The sequence below is a fragment of the Adiantum capillus-veneris genome, chromosome 16 (assembly GCF_014529385.1).
Source record: "Adiantum capillus-veneris isolate H3 chromosome 16, ASM1452938v2, whole genome shotgun sequence".
NCBI lineage: Eukaryota > Viridiplantae > Streptophyta > Polypodiopsida > Polypodiales > Pteridaceae > Adiantum > Adiantum capillus-veneris.
Genome location: NC_140946.1, coordinates 84,878,514 through 84,898,878, shown reverse-complemented (window position 1 = coordinate 84,898,878; position 20,365 = coordinate 84,878,514).

The window sequence follows — 20,365 nt, the reverse complement described above, 5'->3', positions numbered from 1 at the left end:
ACAGACCATTGCATTGTGGATAGTATGGTGTGGAATGTTGGCGTGTGATGCCTAACTTCTTCATCAGTTCTCCTACCAGATTGCCTCTCAAACCTGGTCCTCTATCTGATATTATGTAAAGAGGAGTGCCAAAACGGCAACAGATATGCTCAAAAATGAACTTTTCTACCTCTTGGGTTGTAATGCAGGTGGTGGCTACTACTTCTGCCCATCGAGTCATGTAGTCTACACGCACTATGATGTACAGTTTACCTGATTGGGCCCTTGGTAAAGGACCGATTGCATCTATTCCCCATTTCTCAAATGGACCATATGAGATGATAGGAGTTTGTGGTTCGTAGGTTAATGTGCGATCACTGGACACTTGACAAGACTTACATGTTTTGCACCAATGGTGTACATCCCTATTCAAACTAGGCCAAGAGTATCCTGCTTGTAGAATCTTCCTACTGGTGATATCTAGAGCAAAATGACCGCCGCAGACGCCATCATGGAAACTTGAAATTACCTCTATGATTTCACTGGAGGTTGGCACCCGCCTGAGAATTTGATCCTTGCCCTTACAATACAAGTGGTTGTTTACAAGGCGGTATCTGGTAGCCTTCCTTACCAGCCACTGTTTCTGGTCTTTGGTGTATCCTTCCGAACATTCTCTTGTATCTAGAAAGCTGACGATATCAGGCATAACATCACTACCTTGAAAGAGGGGTAGCTTCAGTTTGATTGCTCCTACGCGAACGTCTTGTATTCTTTCTTTTGCTAGAGCATTTGCCTCTTGATTTTCCGCTCTGGGGACATGAAATAGTTTCACTGCTTCAAACTTCCTTAGAAGATCCTTAGCTTGGCGTAGTTGACCAAGTAAAACGTGATTTTTACAAACCCAAGTGCCATTTATCTGCCTTATCAAAAGCAAAGCATTGCCAAACACATTTAGGCGTAGAATTCCTTGTGAAGTACATTGTTCCAACCCAAGAATTAGGTCTGTATATTCTGCTTCATTGTTGGAGTGGGAGTGTAATAACTGCCCAATGGAGAATACTCTTTCTTGTTGCTCATTGAAAATGACTATGCCAGTTGTAGACTGGTCCATTGATCTCTTATATGCTCCGTCAAAGAAAAGAAAGTGAGCTCTTTCTAGCCTAGGACTCTCTACCATTGGTTTTTCTTCCTTTGCTTCCGTGTTGACCTTCAACCTTTTCTCATAGTGGCGATGAGTGAGAATTCCCGCTAAACTAGCCCTGGTGGAGTTTTCTACTTGCATGGTGTAGTCAAACTCTTGTAGTCTAATTAACCACTTAGAGATCCTAGATGAGACATCCATGTGTCACATTACATATGGGAAAACCTCCTCCATTGTCAGGATTACAAAGGGTCTAGGCAAGAGATAGGAGCGGAACTTTGTAGTAGCAAACATTAGTGCCGGAACCATGTGTTCTACTTCGGTAAATCCCTTTTCTGACGAGGTCATAACACAACTAGAGAAGTAAATAGGACGCATGAAATAAGTTTGGGGGTACTTTTGCATTAACACGTCTCCTAGTGTATCACTTCCTACACTAGTAGGGTTCACATAAAATGGCTCATCCCACTTAGGGGGTGAAATGGTGGGAATCTTAGCTATGATTTGCTTTACCTCAGTAAACTGCTGCTCATTCTCTTCACTCCATGAGAAGACATCCCTCTGGGTGAGTTGTTGTAGGGGAAGGACCACTTGAGATAGGTGAATGAACCTGCTTAAGTATCTTACATTCTGAAGGAAAGAAACCAACTGCTTAGCGGTGGTGGGTGACGACAAAGATACCAGAGCTTGAATCTTGCTAGGGTCAGCCTCAATCCCTTTTGCTAAAATTACATGGCCAAGGATAGTGACTTTTCTTTCACCAATGTGACACTTATCCACGTTGAGCTGGCCACCCAAGGTTTGTAGCCTGGTTAAGCCATCATAGACTTTGCTTAAATGAAGGGCTCATGAACTATAGATGCAAAAATCATCTATAAAAGCCCATATTGATGTTCCAAAGTAGGGTTGCAAAACAAAGGTCACATAGCGCTCAAATGTGACCGGGGCATTAGTGAGGCCAAACTGCATCACCCTGTAAGCAAAGAATCCCCAAGGTGTGATGAAGGTTGTCTTCTTCTGATCTTCTTTCACAATGTTAATCTGGAAGTATCCTGAGTAGCCATCACACACTATGTATCGTTCATGACCCGCCACTTCATTGAGAATTTCATCTTAAAATGGGAGGGGAAAGTGATCCCTCTTTGTGGCTGCATTGAGAGGTTTATAGTCCACACAGACTCTCCACTTGCAATTTTTTTTGGTGTGACTACTACTGGGGAGACCCATTCTGAGTCTTCCACAGGGTAGATGAAACCTGCTTGTAGAAAACTTCTCACTTCCTTAAGTAGTGCCTCTTATTGGATTACTCCAAGTCTTTTGAGCTTCTGCACTACGGATTTACTACCTTCCTTGAGTTTTATGAGGTGTTGCACTACTGTAATTCCTGTGATCTTATCATAGCCATCAATGAACAAAGTAGTGAATTTGCCTAGCATGGAGACATATTCCTTCCTTTCTTCATCAGTTAACTCATTTGAGTGCATTTTTTGTAATTTACTTGCATCCTCCAAGGAATGCATACTTGATGATTCCTCTTGGTTTGTTGGGGGTGTTGCAGATTGTGTCAATCTTTTCGGGTCTTTAAGAATGACCCCCATCACTTCGATGCTACTGTCACTTCCGTCGGTGGTGGTTGTATCTTCTCCTGAGGTAGATGAATAGTCAATGGTGGACTCATCTTCCAAATCCTCCAAGATCATGTTGCGTTGCTTCCCAGTCCTCATGTCGTAGAATATGGACTTCCCTTGAGCATCCTTCATCTGAATCATTCCGGTGCTCTAGTCTTGTTTAGCCTCCATGGCCATAAGCCAAGGCCTCCCAAGAATGATGGGGTATCCCTCCCCTTTGTGCGGCATGACGAAGATGTCCACCTCCACTCCTGTATTGAATGCTTTTACTTTGACCGCATTCACAATGCCTACGCATTTCACTCTTACATCGTTTGTCATCTTGGCTCGGCAGGGTGCCGGCCTAATTACCTCTAGACCTAGATGATGCATCATCTTTTCACTCATGACGCATATTTGCGCGCCACCATCTATGTAGACGTTTGAGATTCGTCGCCCCTTGATGTGAGCATCCATGGTTGGTAGGATGTCGTCGAGATCCCTTCCAGAGATAGCCCTAGCTATCCTGGGTCTTGATTTCCTGGTACTTACCATTTTTGTCCATTGTCTCCTCATTCTTGGTGAAAGGTGGAGTAATTGGGGCCAAGTTATCTTCGGGACGTGCATTAACACATCCTGAACTAAGTCATAGGGTTTTGCATACTCACCTAGTAAGAAGTCCACGATGTCTATCTTCCGTCGTGGTTTAGCTTCTTGCTTGCTAGACTCGGCCTTCCCTTGCATCTTCTCTTCTCTTTGAGAGGCTTCCTCGTGCCTGGCACGCTTCACTCCCATAGCATCCACTTCTTTTACCTTCTCTTTTTCTTTGTGCTTCTTTCGAACTGATTCTTCTACCTTTGCCTTCCCTTTAGCCTCCAAGCTAATAACACTCACCGCTTGGTTCACAGCAGGTGGTGGGGGTAGTGGTGGAATGAGAGTTTGGGGTGGTGGTTGTTGCTGAACAGGTGATCAAAGGATCTGGACCGGTGGGATCGGCCCTGGTTGCCTAGGTGGTGGTGCTCTTGCTCTTGGTGGAGAGATCTGATTCTGTCTCCCCCCTCTATTGAAATTCTGCCTCCTTGGATGTGGAAAGTAGTACATTCCATGTCCGTCTTCCCCGCAATTGTAATAGTGGTACTCTTGGTTCTGCCTTCGTTGTCCTCTTCCTTGTTCTGGATTCCTGATAGGTGCATGCCCTTGATGCACCAGATGCACAAATAAACTCTCTAGTTGGGTGGTGATGCGACTCAACATGTCTTGCTCCTCCTCTGATGCCTCTTGTTGTTGGGCTCTATGACTGGCTGTTGCAGTCACTGGGGTTGGTCGGTTCTAGCTTGTTTTCTCTGACTCATTTACTCTTGCTTGCATGCGCAGTTTCTTGTCTTTAAGGCGGACTACTTTGACTGCCAACTCATATGTTGCAGGAAACCTTCCCTTCACCTTCTTTCTAAGAGGCGACCATAGACCAGCAATAAAACGGTCCTTATTTAGGAAATTAGGTGCTCCTTTGCCTTCCTCCAGTGAGGCAACCCATCTCTCCCATAAGTCCACAAATTTGGACTCGTAGGTGGCATACTCTAGCAGACCTCCCTACTTCAATTCCGTTAGTAGCTGACATAGCTTCTCTGAGGTTGTGCCTCCACCAAACCTCTTTATAAAAGCAGCCCTTAACACATCCCATGCATTCTTGGTAGCCTGGGGCAATGCATTATACCAGGACTTGGCCTCTAATTTCATCAGTAGAGAAAAAATTTGAAGTCGTGAAGCGTCGTCATCTTTGTTGGAAACGACACAAACAATGTCCAAATCATCCAAAAAGTCGGTGGTGAGATCTTCTCCCTTCTTTCCACTGAACATGGGGAAAGAAACACTTGCCATGGTAGTGACTCAGGAAATTACAAAACCTTTTTTTTTTATAGATTAATGACAGTAGCGGCTCATAACGGCTTTTTACAGATTGGGTGGATAGATTAAAACAGGATAAAGATAGAAACATTAAAGGAATGATGGTAATCCAATATGGGAAGAATGATAGGGTTTGGGGAATTAAGGATTTCTCCTAGTACCGCCGCACCGAATAGGTACACGATCTTCTGTTGGTAGAAGATTTTCCTATCTACATAGATATTCACATGCATATGCTGGAGGAATCTGAACGGGAATGCTGTCGGCCCGTTTTCCATCATGCACAGAGGGTGGAGTACTTACTTATACTCTTACCGTTCCAGTGTTGATGAGTCTGCACATCCACAGGAGGTCATCGCCTTTGGTGGGCTCCACCTTTCCTTCGTCGCTCAACACGTATGGGGTGATGGCGACGCGTCTGACCACTCCCTGCCTCTTGGCTACTCCATTTAGCTGCAACTCGTCTCCAGTCCACTGGGTTTTACCCGTGGTGGAGAGCTTCTTCAACATAAGTTGTAAAGGGAGAGGAGGAAGATCCTCTACCCGTCTTTCAAAATAGCGAGAGCAGTAGCCAAACCACTCTTCCTTAGGACATGGGAATCTTCTTACCACTTCTTCTTCAGAATTGTCAAAGTGGATTGGTAGCACTCGCATGCGTCGTGCAAATCGATAGGCGACCTTTCGCCGCTTAGCTTCGGGTGACTTCCTCTTTGGCAATCTAGGTACAACCCAGCTTTCTGAGCTTGAAGCACTTGCTTGGCCAGATGCTTCTCCCTTCAGGGTCATGTGTTTCCAAACTAGCTTATCTTCTCCTTACCTTTGGCTCGAGCAGCCCCCTTAGGCCATTTTGGAGTAATGGTTATAATTTTTACTGCAATTTCTTCAGGAAAAAGAGGCCTCACCGTTTTCTTTCCTTCTTTGATGTGAATGACTTCTTCGCGATGAATGTCGATGTAGACGATTTCAGCCCCTTCGCTGCCTTGGTTGCTGGCACTCATTGACAGTGTGTCTTGGTTGACAACAGTGATGGCACTTCACAGACCTCCCACCTGATGCTCTCAATTTGTGGTTAGAACGAGCAACATGAGATGGAGAATTTACCTCTTGAATACAGACGACACTATAGCCTGGCAGTAGTACTTCAATGAAGGCGGCTAGTGCTTCCTTGGTCTCCTCTTCTTCCGTCCTCCAATTAGAAAATTCCTTCAGCCATTTGTCCATGATTGATGGCGTGCGTTACTTTCTGCATTGTAAACCAAAGAGTTCTTAGAAGCCCTCCTTAGTGGGGGCACCAAATGACAGGAGCAAAGCGAACCCCAAACCCCGATGGCCTCTAAAACGTCGGGGCCGAATGACGCGCCTCGAGCCTGTCATGGTAAAGCGAACAGGGGCACCACCTAGCTTTGAGCGGCTAGGACGCAGACCACGATGATATGAACACCACAAACTTACACACACACACAGATTGACAAATGATGAAAACCCTCGTGGGTGTGAGGGAGAATTATTTCAGTAGTATTTACAATGACCTTCCTTCCAGCGAGGCGGCTTACCATGGTGATAGAGAGGTAGGGAGAGAGAATGGTGAAAACTACTTGGTGCGTTCTCTAAGACGACTCAATGAATGTGAAGCTTGCTACCAAGAGCGTGTATATGTGTGTGCATCGACCATTGGAATCGAGAGGTGGACATGGCTCCCTTCACATGGTGCAATTCCCAATGCAAACCAACACACAAGCCCCCTTCCCCGTGATGCCAATAGTGTCAACTCTTCCCACTACACTCTACCAAGTGTTGACCTCTCATGAACTGCCCCCCCCCCCCCCCCCCCCCCCCGATAGTGACCTCTCGGTGCCAATTCATAGGTGCTGGTTGCTTGGATTATGGTAATCCCGGTGTGATTAGGGTAAGCTAATCGGGGAGACAAAGCAAGCGGTGGACCTAGTGTGGTTGACCCTTGCTTTGTCTTGAGGAGGTTATTAAAAATGAGAATCTCTAGGTGGGCCTTTATGACCATCACCTAGAGGGAGGGAATTTACAAATTGGGGAATTTTACAAGGCTTGGGTGAAAACTGAAGAAATGATGAACATAACCTATAAATTACTGAAAATGGCATCGTGGTTGCGTGATGCCGACGAATGGTGTGTTGCCGGTGCGTCGGTGTAGCGCGTACGTCTTTTCGGGGTCGTCCGGGGCATGCCTTTGGCGCATTTCTCCTTTTTGTTGTTGACGGCGTGTAATTTGGGTTCTATCCTTCTTTTTTGTCGATGTCGATGGTCGTTTTTCCTTCTTTTTTGTATTATTTTTATGTGGTATGTGTGGTGCGTGCTTTTATGCGTGTGTGTGTGTATGTATGGGTGTGTGTATATGTGTGAATATAGGTGTGACGCAGAGACGGGGGTGAGGGTGGTGAATGGGTGTGTATGTGTGTGTGTGTTGTGTGTGTCAAGCGGCACAACACGGACTGTATGTGCAGAGGGAGCGCGAGCGGCAGTGTGGAGCCAGGTGTGGTGTGCACGCGAGACAGAGTGCGAGAGAGAGACCATGACAGGGGGGGGGGGGGGGGGGGGGGGGGGGAGATGGTGAGGGAGGGGGATAGGGTTGGGGGTGTATGGCCGGAAGTGCGTGGGGGGGCGGGATGAGGACGAGCGCGAGGCCCGGGAGGGGGGGGTGGTAGGCGACAACGGGCGCGACAAGGAAAGCGGGGGGGTTGCTTTAGTCAAAGAGAGAGAGAGAGAGAGAGAGAGAGAGAGAGAGAGAGAGAGAGAGAGAGAGAGAGAGAGAGAGAGAGAGAGAGAGAGAGAGAGAGAGAGAGAGAGGGATTATGGCCAAGGGGTGGTTCCCACCAAGGGAAGAGAGGGAGATAGGGGTTGTGAGGGGGGGGGGGGGGGGGGGGGGGGGGGGGTTAGAGGATAGAGGAAGAGAGGGAGGGAGAGATAGAGAGAGGGAGAGGTGGTGCTTTCCCTAAGGCCCGCCGTGGCTACTTCTAAGAGAGAGAGAAAGCTAAGGCTAGGTGTAGATAGGGGGGGGGGGGGGTTTGCTTAGGCCAGTGGTCTGCCAGGGTGGGGGGGGGGGGAGGAAGAAAATAGGGGGGGGTACGGCCCGGTGTGGCTGGTGTGTGGATAAGCAGAGAGAGAGAGGGGAAGAATATTTAGAAGAGAGAGAGAGGATACTATCTATGGTGGCCCGTCGGGGCTGTTGTGTGACAGAGATACTAAGGGAACCTACCGGGCCGGATGATGCAGCGGCAGAGTAAAAGAGAGAGAATATTTAGCGGGATCGGGCAGTGAGAGAGAGAGTGAGAGAGAGAGAGAGAGAGAGAGAGAGAGAGAGAGAGAGAGAGAGAGAGAGAGAGAGAGAGAGATCGTCTTGTGGTGATAATGGAGGGTTGTGGCCAAACTGACGGCGCCCCACTGGTGGTTAACCTTGTGGGGGGGATGGTGAATGGTAAAGAGCCCTTTTTTTGTTTTTTTTTTTCCCCTTTTGGTAACAAACCTTTCTTTCCTTATGGTGTGGTTCTCACGGGCATGGTTTTGAAAGCCGGCTATCATTCCTTAAAGTTGACATGCAAGGCAAAGCTGATGAAGTGAAAGATAAAGATGAAGAGGAAACAAATACAAATGTTTCCACAGTTTTGCAGCTTGAGAAAAGTGAAATTCTAGAAGAGGAGGAAATTGATGTTGCAGCTGAGAAGCAGGAGAGTGCAAATTTTGATGTGGCTCAATTTAGAGCTAGTACTGTCATTGATGAGCCAACAGAGGAGGTAGAGGTGTCCGAGGCTTCCCTTACTGTTACAAACCTTCCCTACTTCTATATCAATGGAAAAGAGTATATCCCTCTCCATCATATCCAATGTCTTCTTAATATGAGAGAGGACTATTGTATTGAAACCATTTCTGAAGCTTCTGAGGTGGCCAAAGATTTTATTGACACAGAAGAAGAGTCAAAAGAGGAGTTTTTGGCACTTGATCTTCAGACATCCAATAAATATTTTCTTCCTGCTCCTGATGCACTTGCTCTATGCATGAGAAGAGTGGAAGAGGAGAAACCTTCCTTCAAAGATGAGGATTTTGAGAAGAGACTTGTTGAGCTTGGCATCCAATCTTTTGGCAGAGACTTTAAGCTGAAAAAATTGGAAAGGACGTTGACATAAGAGAGATGACTGGATCATGCAATCTCCTTTAAAAAAAAGTCATTGCTACCAAGGATGAAAATGTAGATTTAGTTTATCACCCTTTTGAAATCTTCCTTTTTTTTGAAGTTTGTTTTAATTACTCATTATGTATTGTTTTGCAGATTGAACTCCTTGACAAAGACAATTTTCATGGGAGAGCTAAAGGCTGGAGAGGGAAAGCAATAGAGGGCACTTCAAGAAGGGATGTCTCCTCTCTCATGCACTATATGCCTACATTGGATAGTGCCACCTTCTGTGATTTTCACATGCAGTATTCTGAAGATCCTGAGTTGCCAATATTTTCCCTGAAGATATTGTCATGGTTTTTGGGGTACACTCCCCTTCAAATAAATGCAAACAAGATCATGCTACTTGAGTGAGCTACAACACTTAGAATATTTGGGTATGCTACAAGATTCAATGCCTCAAGAGAAAGATACTTTCTTTGCCACTCTAGCTATACAGCAGCAGCCGAGGAGACAAATGTCAACCTTCTTGGGGATTATAGAAGAAGAAAGTTTTTGAGATATAGGGGTGACATGCCTAGAGATATCAAAAAAATCAAAAACTAATGTAAATTTGATAATTTTTTGCACCAAAATATCTTTTTTGAATTTGGATCTCTTTAGAAAGTTTCGGTACAAAGTTTCAAAGTGAAGCATTAATCTCCATCTATGGTTGAGCATCATAGTTGTTTGATCCCATCCGTTGTAATTGCCTCCTGTATAACCAATTGAATAATTCCTTTAGTGCATTGCTCCTTCTTTGTCCCCCGCCCTTTCTCGTACATTTGAAAAAAGAAGTCCTCGCTTGATAGTGAGATTTTTCCATTCCCTAAGTATTCCATGTTGCAAGGGGTCCTTGTTTTGCAAAATATGGTCCATGCAGGTACAGAATATGATAAAAATAAAAAAAAAGTTAGTTGAACCCATAGGATGCAATGTAAAATACTATCCAGACTTTAAAAAGTAATTGAATACTCACCGAGTAATATGTGATGTCTTTTTCTCCCCAAGCATCTGTAATAGCAGTTATTAAAAGCTTTATTGTCTTTTTAAAGTCATTTGCATAATTAGCAGAGCTAACTTGTTGTCTCAAAACTTTCTAAAAATTATCGAGCTTCTTCCACACTTCCATGCGTTTGTTGGCTACATCTGGTCTACTTTTGACATTAGTTTCTATCACACAAGGATCCTTCCAGCAGTTCCATATAGCATCAACTTGTTTTTTATTATGGTTACTCAAAAATCTTCTAGCTTTTGCTCCACCCATTGAAACATTTGCAAAACATCACCCGTTCCTTTTGAAAGAGTAGGATCTTTTTTTAGATGCACTTGACCACCATGAAAACGCAATTGAGAGAGCAAAGCCTCGCATTTTTCTATGCACTCGTCTGCAAGTTTACTTGGCTTAATAGAATATGCATAATCAAGATGGAGTCGAAGAAATTTGTCCAAGATTCTAATCTCTGCATGCATTATACAGATATGTACATCTTTTAAATCTATTGTTAGAATTGGATCCCAAATCATAAAAGATGATGGGTAGTCAATGACGTTCACACTATTTCTCGATGGTGGTTTTCCAACCTCGTGTTCTGCAAGCCATCCTTTTGTTCCAATGCTTGCCATGCAATATAGACATGGATACTTGGTATTGGCACCTCCACATACACGAAACAAGCACTTTAATTCTTTTAGGTCGGCACTCAAGTGCCATTCTACAATAAAGTCACCCATGCCATCTACACGAAGTTTTTCACCTGCATTTTGGTCCTATATAACAGAAGGAATATCGATGTGCAAAAAGAGCCATTTCAATGTATCGTGATTTTCTACTCATATTTGAGCTTCTCCGATCCACCAAAGCTCCATTTTTTATTGAGTTTTGTGGTATGGGGAATCAAGCTTACCCTGGCTATAGTCCAATGCTCTATTCATTAGGGATATGGATACTCTTTCCATTTTTTGACATTTTTGAATTTGAGCTTCATCCAATTTCATAACAAATATAAGTTTTCCTTTACAATCCACTTCTTGCATGTTATAGTATCTCACCATAGCAGATTGAACATTTTTTATACTCATCCAAATGTTATTAAAAACATTATACTCAAAAGAAGATTTTTTTTCTGTTTTTCATATGGCATTGTTCCTTCTATATGATAGTACTCTCCAAAATGTTCGGGTATTTCTTTGTTTAATAGAGTCCTAACTTTCCCAACATTGTGAGGCCTAGGCAACCCAAAAGCTTTGATCTTGTCATACTTTAAAACCTGAAACCAGGTTTTAGAGATGGCCCTATAACCCCTGCTACTCACCCCCACTGTGTCACAAACTTCTTGCATTTGAGAAGGTTGGACCAGTAAACCAGTAAATTTTGAAATACCAATTTCTTCTGAGTTTGATTTTCAGGAAGTTTCAAAAGTTTCAAAATATCACTTTTGTTCATTACCTCATTCAAAAATCTCCCCCTTTCCTAAAAGACTAGTCACATGTTCTCTAGTAATCTTTAATCTTTTTTTCTTCTTTGTCCAGAACCTTTTGTTAAGTTTACTACATCTCTCATTCGCTTTACTCGTGCTCCTAATCCTATTGGAGTTTCTTTTAACGTATGAAGCTGATGGTTTTCTTGTTTTAGAGATGTTATTTGGTTTTCAAGTTTTAAAATTCTTGTTGCATTTGAAGACAAACCAGTTTTGAGATATTGGATGTAATGTGTATGATCAATGTGTAAATGAGATAGCCTAAAATTATATCCTAATAAGCCATCAACCCCATCACCAACAAATCTCATCAAATCATGAGGTGTGTGAAAAGATGGATACCTTCCAGTGCTAGGATCCAGTGGATACAATAGGAAGTTTAAAGTGCTTCAGGTGGTTTCAAGAAGTTTAAAGCCCCTTTCAAACATGCAAAACAACTTCTAAGTGGTAAATGTTCCTCTTATGTGCTTTCACAAATACGAGAGTGGGTGTTATAACTTGTGGGTGATGGTACCAACCATTTTGGTTATTTGTTCTCACAATATCTCTTTATTGCGTGCCTTTTTGTGCAGGTCCAGAAATGCATTCGATGGCGTGCATTTCACTGAGATGATTTGAGAATTTGAAGCCCTTTTTTGTTCAAAAATTGTGGGACCGCAATACCTACAAGCTGTCTACTTGAAAGATGCTTTCAACCAAATGCGTCATGGTAGGTTTGGAGTACATGGAGAATCTTGTCATTGTGCTTGTGATGTTTGTGACCATGCAGTAGGTGGCAGTATATGTGTGGCTGCAAAGTCAACATTTGAGAGCCTCACAACACTATGGGAGTCCTTTTTGTGTCCTAAACCAAAAACTTCCATGTTTCATTTACACATCTGCTTGATGGGAAAATGCGATCAGTGTGGTGCCAAACAACTTAGATGTTGTCCTCTTGAAGTACATAACAACAACTTTCAGGTGGCTGCAAAAGGTTTTTGTTGGTGGGGAGACACAATCTATATATGAAGATGGCTAGCACCACAAAAGGAAAAATCTTGTTATTCAGCACATTGGGTGCTCCACTTTCATTTCATTCATGAAAGACAAGCTGACCAAGTTTATCAAACATAACAACATCTATAGATGGCAGGCCAATCAATTTAAAGAGTGTCTATAGAGTTTTCCATGTGATGTCGTTGTCTCTGTCGTGGACTTTGCAAAAAACTACAGTTTTAAAATTCAGAATGAGATCCAATCCATTCACTGGTATTCTAGTCAGGTGAGCATTTTCATCCACATCTGCTATGTGCGCTCGATAATGGGTGACATCATAAAAATTCTCCATTTTTATATATCCAATGACAATGTGCATGACACATTGTTCATTCAACACTGCTTTCTTTTGCATGAACAATGGTTGAAGGACCATGGTTTTTGTTTAAAGAGACACTAGGTATGGTTTGATGGTGCAGCATCACAATTCAAAGCACCATGGCCTTGCTTTTTTGTTGCAAGTTTTTCTCAGCTTAATGGGCTTGAGATGATGCACAACTAGCTTGGGTCAAGTCATGGAAGAGCTGAACAGGAAGGTGCTGGTGCAATCATAAAGAGGGCATTGACCCATGAGAAATTGAAGGTGGATGGGCACCCCATGTATAATGCAGCAACAGTGGTCAATTACCTCACCTTAATGAACAATGGGAAAGAATGTTAGTCATTTGCAAACAAGGTTGATAGGATATTCTAGGAAATCAAGGTGGGTGATGTGTTGAGAGATATAGAATGGGATTGCAAGAAAATCAGTGGATCACGTTTGATGCATTGTGTGAACAATTTCTCTTCAACAGATATGACTGCACTGAGATGTAGAAATCTGTCCTGATTTGGTCATGCTTGTGTGCATGGTCAATGGAGAAGATGTGCAAACAAACCTCATGTAGAAGCACGGCAGTACTTGAGGATCATACCAACAAAGGCTGACATAGATGAAGATGCTTCAAGTAACGAGAAGATTGATGCACCTATGTATGCTGGCCATCCGATGATTTGAGCGATGCCTTATGAGTTGGATATGACTTTGCAGTCAAACATTGATGAGGAAGACTCTGATTTTTATATACTGAGGTATTGCGCGGAGAAGAGGCTATCCATCGCGACTTAGAAGGATGTGTGGCACAATCAGATAAAGAAGAAATCCTTCTATGTTAAGGGGCACTTTTACAATAAAGTTGAGGGACATTCCGATCGATATGTGTTATTAGATGATAGGCCTCCTACTTCCATGTACTCGCAGCTAGTTCAATGCCTTAAGTCCCCCTTGTACCCTGAGAGAAATGAGCCTAATTTCTACACTTTGAGTGATATCGTGTATGAGCACATCTACAATAGCATGCCCTCTAATACCAAGCCTATTTAAAACACATTGACCTCATAAAGTATAATTGGGTACCGCTTTCTTGTATTGGTTCCTAATAAGAACTTATGTTCCTCATCCAAAAGCTGAAACGTTTCTGACACTTTTTTATTCTTTCAAGTACATGTAGCTTACAACTTTAAACTACCTTTAACCAGATTTTACAAAAACATGTGGCCCTTTAAGCCACCTAAAAGTTATCAAGACACTCTTATATATGTAGTTTTGATATCATTGACCACCTACAAGTGCTATCAAACCACTTTCAAAGCACTTGGAAGTGGAGAATAAGACCTAGCAAGTGATCTAGAAGGCCCTTGTAAGTTCTTTAGAACCACTTGCTTGTATACGTAGTTTCGATCTCATAGACCACTTGCAAGTGCTATCTAAACCACTAGTGTTAACCCTCATGGACATCCTATCACCTTCAACGGACGCATATTATTTATTTGATTGAGTCATGGACCAGGCTTGTCGGTCCAATAGGTGTATAGGTGATCGCCAATGAGAGTCACACCACTTATCTTATTTTGACATTAGTTTTGCAACGACCGGTCACTGTGGGTGCCCATGTTTGAATGGGTTAAAAAAGGTCTATTTCACCTAAAAATCCTCATTCTCTGAGGTGTAAGCTAAGAAGTGCTCTTGCTACATCTCTATCTGCTTCTCCTTTGTGTGGTGAATCACAGGTGTGTGTGTGTGTATGTATGCTTGAGAGAGAGAGAGAGAGAGAGAGAGAGAGAGAGAGAGAGAGAGATCGAGCATTGCGGAGGCATTGACGGCGCTGAGGCGGTTGAGTGCAACATCGACGGTGGCTCCATCTTTTTTGCAGCACATGATCCTTCACGATAGAAGAATTGAGAAATGAGTGACACACCCATACCCCTTTGAGCTTACTAGGATCTTCTAGTTGTGTGTTTGCAGCCTTTCGAGGCTCACACATAGTGCACATGCAAGTTCCCATCTTTCGACACGTATGGCAAAGCATACATTTTTGGCGCCGCTGCCGGGGAATGCCTTGCTTGAGGAGCACTCAGCACTACCTCCGGAAGCCTTTTTTCCATCTGTTTTCTATTTTTGTTGTATTGTGTGAGAACTGTTAAGTGGGTGCAATGGACAGATTAGCAGGTTTTTGTTAGCTACTATTAAGTGCCTATAGAGGAAAGATTAGCAGGTTTTTGTCAGCTTTTGTTAAGTGGCTGTAAGCTCTGTTAGTGTTGCATTGTACTTGTCATGGTTAGTTCTACAAGATCTGTAATGTACGGGTGTTAGTACATCTCTTAGTTAGTGTAGACAGTGAGAAGTAGAGTAGACAATGAGGAGTAGAGTTGATTTTCTGTGAGTGTGTAGTGTACTATGTTTGACACTGTGTTAACACAGGTAGTTAATGTTAATTAGCTGTGTTAGGTAAAAATAGGTTAGATAGAGCTTACAGGAGCTGTTGTGTGTGCATGGGAGCTCGACGTCCACATGGCCACATTATCCTCAGAAAAAGATTTCTTTTTAAAAGAAACACACGAGATATTTGGGACAAAAAACAAAACTCAAAACAAAATAAAAAAACCTTATCTTAAAAGGAAGGATCGGGATCGGCATTCCCCAAAACCCAAAACCTGAGGCCCGAGCCCGAGCCCAGGCCTTAGTCCTGAGTCTTATGATATACTATACACACCACTTTATATATAAGGACTAGGACCTCAAGTGAAGGGGGGGCATGTGGACAAGTTCCTCAAATCCTCCACCATCCCCTTCACACTCACTCTTTAATCTTACTAAATCTAGCCCTCTCCCCACCTAGGAAAAAACTAGTTTTAGGATTCTGAGGACTGAATGTAACTGAATTGGGGGCTATAAATCATCACACGTCCCCCTAGCCAAGACGCTCGTTTTGAGTTATCACACGCCATATTCCATGGCTTAGTTCAAAAAAGGGACCAGAAATAACAAAACAATTGGGTTATAAACACCTAAAAAATAGGTGAGCGGTCTTAATGGGCGCTCACCAACACCCCTAGAGTGTTGAATTCACATGCACCTACGCACTGGTCATGTGATAGAGGATGAGCACATTGAGAGTGTCTCCGTTCGAGCACTCATTATTCCTCCACCTTAGGCTCTAGGCCCTCGACAAGAACCCAAGGTAGTACCACTAAGGACCCACATATTGCGTCTAGTGACTCTTCCTCTGACACTACGATGTCATGGAGGGTTACCCAATGCTAGCCTCAATAGCTCAAGCAAAGACATGCATGCCATGGGCCCTCAGTCAAGGCCGAGCGTAGTTAGTTTCTTGAAGGAAACCTTTGGTAGAGACACTCGCTCCAAACATGGAGCTAACGATGTAAATGAGGGGGTGGGGAAGTAAATTCACCGTTCATGACCAACATAGACCCCATGCTCCTGGAGAGAGTGCACGTGAATACTCCATTCATTACACCCCCTGACTCTTCAGAGTTATTCCCTTCCGAGGTTATATTACTTGATGGTAGAAGCCTTGCATATTGGAATTAGGGTTGCAGAGAAACGCACACAGCTTGGAGAAGATGAAGGAAGCTCAAGGCACACAATAGAGAGTGTATTACTTAGTGTGCAATAGAAAGATAGGTAGCCCTAGAGTGATGGGTGTATATACAATGCACGGGGGAAAAAACCTCCTAAAAAGGGAAAAAATGCCCCTGCAGTCCTAGTGTGTTCACACACATCACTACCACATGTATATGGTAACAAATCCCCCCTGGAGTGATGTGGTGAATGAGAGCTGGCACATGAGTAAAGGGAAATTCCATGCCTGGAGGAAATGATCAGTCTACAAAGGGGAGTAAGTCCAAAGTTTTGGGGACAGCTTCAATCTTCTCACGAGACAATGCCTTTGTGAAAAGATCTGCAATGTTGTCCTATGTTCGCACATAAGCCAAGCTAATCTCTTGTGTTGAGAGTCTCTCCCTGACATAGTGGTAATGCACCTCAATGTGCTTTCTGCGAGCATGAAAAATTGGGTTCCTCGCTGTTAACCCTCACGCACATTCCTATCACCTATGATCGACGTCATATTATTTATTTGGTACAGTCAGGTACCGGGCTTGTCGGTCCAATAGGAAAAGGGTAAGAGTGATCGCCGATGAGAGGCGCACTCTAACTGGAACATTCAAGGGATTAGTTGGCTAAGCATGGGTGCCCAAGTGTGAATGGGGCGAGCTCATATAAAAGTCAACTAAAACTAAAATTCACTCATTCTTTCATTTGTGCAATTGAAGAAAGAGTGCTCTTGCTCCATCTCCATCTTCTTCTTCTTCATCTCCTTGTGTGTGTGTGTGTGTATGCGTGAGAGAGAGAGAGAGAGAGAGAGGGTGATCCAACATTGCGACAACAGCACGACGACAGTAAAGTAGTTGAGCGCGGCGCAACGGCAACTCCTTCTTCTTCGCGCTGAGGAATCCTCCACGAAGGAAGCGCAAGCGTAGGGCGGTGAGTGACACACCCTTTCTCTTTTGAGCTTTCTAGATTAGTCTAATTGTGTGCTTGGAGATTAGTCTAATTGTGTGCTTGGCTCGCACACAGTGTATTGGTAAGTCCCTTGCATTAACATGTGCGATAGACGCACACATTTTTGTTTCCACTACCGGGGAATGCCTTGCATTAAGCTTGAGTAGCACTCTATGCTACTTTGTGGTGCATTTTGAATTGTAGGAATGGTAGAGAAGGAAGGTGTGTGTGTTGAGAAGGAGTTTGTTTTGCTGCTATGTATAGTTTTGTTAAAGGTACTATGTTTTTGTTTTGTTAATAAGGTGTTGAAAGGTACTCTGTTTTCTCTGTGATAAGGTGTTAGGATTAAGGTAGTAGATCCATAATGTTAGTTCTGTGTAAAGTACAGTAAATAGTCCTGTTAGCTAAGGAGTTGTTGTAGTAGTGTGTTAGTGTGTAGAAGTAGCTGTATTAGTCGTAATTAGGTAGGTTAGGTGTGTGTGTGATTGCGCACATAACGCGACCGCGACGACCTTATCCCAAAAAAAATAAAAAATAAAAAATAAAAAATTTAAAGGTAGGACCAAGATCATGAATATCCCCCAAACCCAAGCCCAAGCCCACGCTCAGGCTCAGGCCTCTGTCGCCCTTTAATATTACGTATTTTAGCCTCACACGTAGCTTAAAATTGACCTTTTTGAGGACCAACGGAGCTTCAGATAACCAAACATTGTGTTGTAAAGCACACCACAATCCCCTAAGCAATACGCTCGTTTCAACCTATCAGACGCTCTAATCCAAAAATCGATCATTAAAATCATTAAAAAACATAAAAAAACGAGTGAAAACGGACGCCTAAAAAAGTAAACGGTTAACCTTTGAGGTTATTCACCGATGCTTGTCGGGTGCCAAAGGCACGTGCATCTGCACTCTGGTCATGTGCTAGAGGCCGATCAACTAGAGAGCATTTCAACTTACGCGAGTTCTCAATATCCACCTACCTTAGGTTCCGGGCCCTCGACGAGGACCCAAGGTAGTACAAACCAAGACCCAAACATAGCGGCTAGTAACTCTTCCTTTGACTATGACGTCATGGAGGGTTTCCCAATGCCTAATCCCAATAGCTCAAGCCAAGACATGCATGCCATGGGTCCACGGTCCGGACCTAGCGTGCTTAGCCGCTTGAAGGAAATCTTTAATAGAGCCACTCACACCGAACATAGAGCTAAGGATGTAAATGAGGGGGGCGGGGAAGTAAATTCTCCATTCATGACCAACGTAGACCCTATGCTCTTAGAGAGTGTGCATGTGAATACTCCATTCAGTGCACCCCCTGACTCTTCAGAGTTATTTCCCTCCGAGGTTATATTACCTGATGGTAGAAGCCTTGCCGAAGTGCAAGAGGTTGACCGATATATCATCGCGGCTAGGGAAAAGGAAATTGAGAGCTTACGCAAGGCGGAGCAACGAAGAGAGTTAAAAGACAAAGCCCCTATGTCAATATATTTGCTAGGAGAGCAGTCGAGTGCTCCTGAATTAGCGACCACTAAGGGTCAACCCATAGAGAGCCACATTGCATCTAGTTCAAAGGACACCCCTAGCACCTCAAACCTAGACGGAGCGTTCTTAAATGAGAACTGGGAGTACGAACTACAAACGGAAACTCTAATCGACCTATACACAGGTCACACCTATCATGTGGGTTGGTTAGATGTCCTACAATCCACAACGGGTGCTACTAGTGTGGAGGATCAACAACAAAGAGTTTGTGAGGTCATCTAGAGAGACTGAACAAGGGGATCTACATGCCTTCAACGGGTCTCATGAGATTCTTGGATACAAGGAAGGATAAACAACCAACCTTATCGCAAATGGAGACTCCCTCGGTAAGTCCGATGGATCCCCCATATGTTGTTTTGTCAGGGGTCTCAGTGCAATCTGAGCCTACAAGTGATAGCTTTACTTTTACAAGTTTAGCTCATCTTTCTCTTGATGACACCACGGCTACCATGCCTACCCCAATTATGGGCATGCCAAGAAACACGCCATGGACCTCATTTGTTAGTAAAGCACCACTAAATGGTAGCCCAATGCCTGCAACAATACCTAGAAGTGTGTACCAAACGTATGCACCTATGGATCATCGCACTCATGTAGCCCCTACCCCTCCCATTGTTTCAACTACCTATGCTCCACAACCACAACACCCAAGCTCTTATTTACATGGGACCATATCGGCTAGCATTAGCATGTCACATCCAACGTTTGATATGCCTAGGGCCACACATATGAAGTTTGGACCGCCACATACTTCAACACCATACCAAATGTGGAACCCAAGGGCTTTCTATGCGCTAAGCCCAATGCCAATACCTACTCCACATGTAGTATCTGGAGCACATCCACCCACGGTTCTTGCTCACTTAGGTGACTTGGCAACATCTGCTCAAGCTATCGGTCGATCTATTGTTGAGAATATGCGTAACATGGCTGATAGAGAACCTAGAAGTAAAGCAATACAAATAGCCAAGATCACACAAAAATTTAGTGGAGACGGGGATGTGAGAAAGCATATCAAAGTGTTTGAACAAATATGCGATCCTCTAGGAGAACACAATGACCTGCATAAGAGTAATGCTTTAAGCCTAACCTTAAGTGGGAAGGCAGGGGATTGGCATAGAACCCTAAGGGAGGAAGAAAATACGATTTACCCTACTCTTAGGAGACTATTCTTGAAAGAATACGAGAGAGAGTGCTTTGGGGTGTAGCCTCTCAACTCCAGAATACCCAACGAGAGGAAGGAGAGTCGGTGAGAGACTTTATTAGTTGCTTGAAGCATTTGAATTCTTGTTGTAATCCAAAAGAGCGCTTCAATAATAATCAATTGCTTGATAGATTCATTAGGGGATTATGACATGATGATATCTACAATGGCCTAGTTATTAGAGGTATCACCACTTGGGAAGCAATCACCACCAATGCGATCCAATTGGAGGATAATTTAATGATTCAAGGAGAAAGAGTGTCTGTTGAGCCTAAATCTATTGGCTCGCAAGCATCGGGGCATCAGCCAATGACCCTAAAGCCTATTGCTAAGGAGCCAAAGATATCTAAGATGACTTTAGAAGATCTCACCAAGGCCATTCAAAAGAGTCTTAGAGACAATCGTGCTCCGCAAAACAATATTATGTATCCAAGAAGGGAGCAACAATGGTG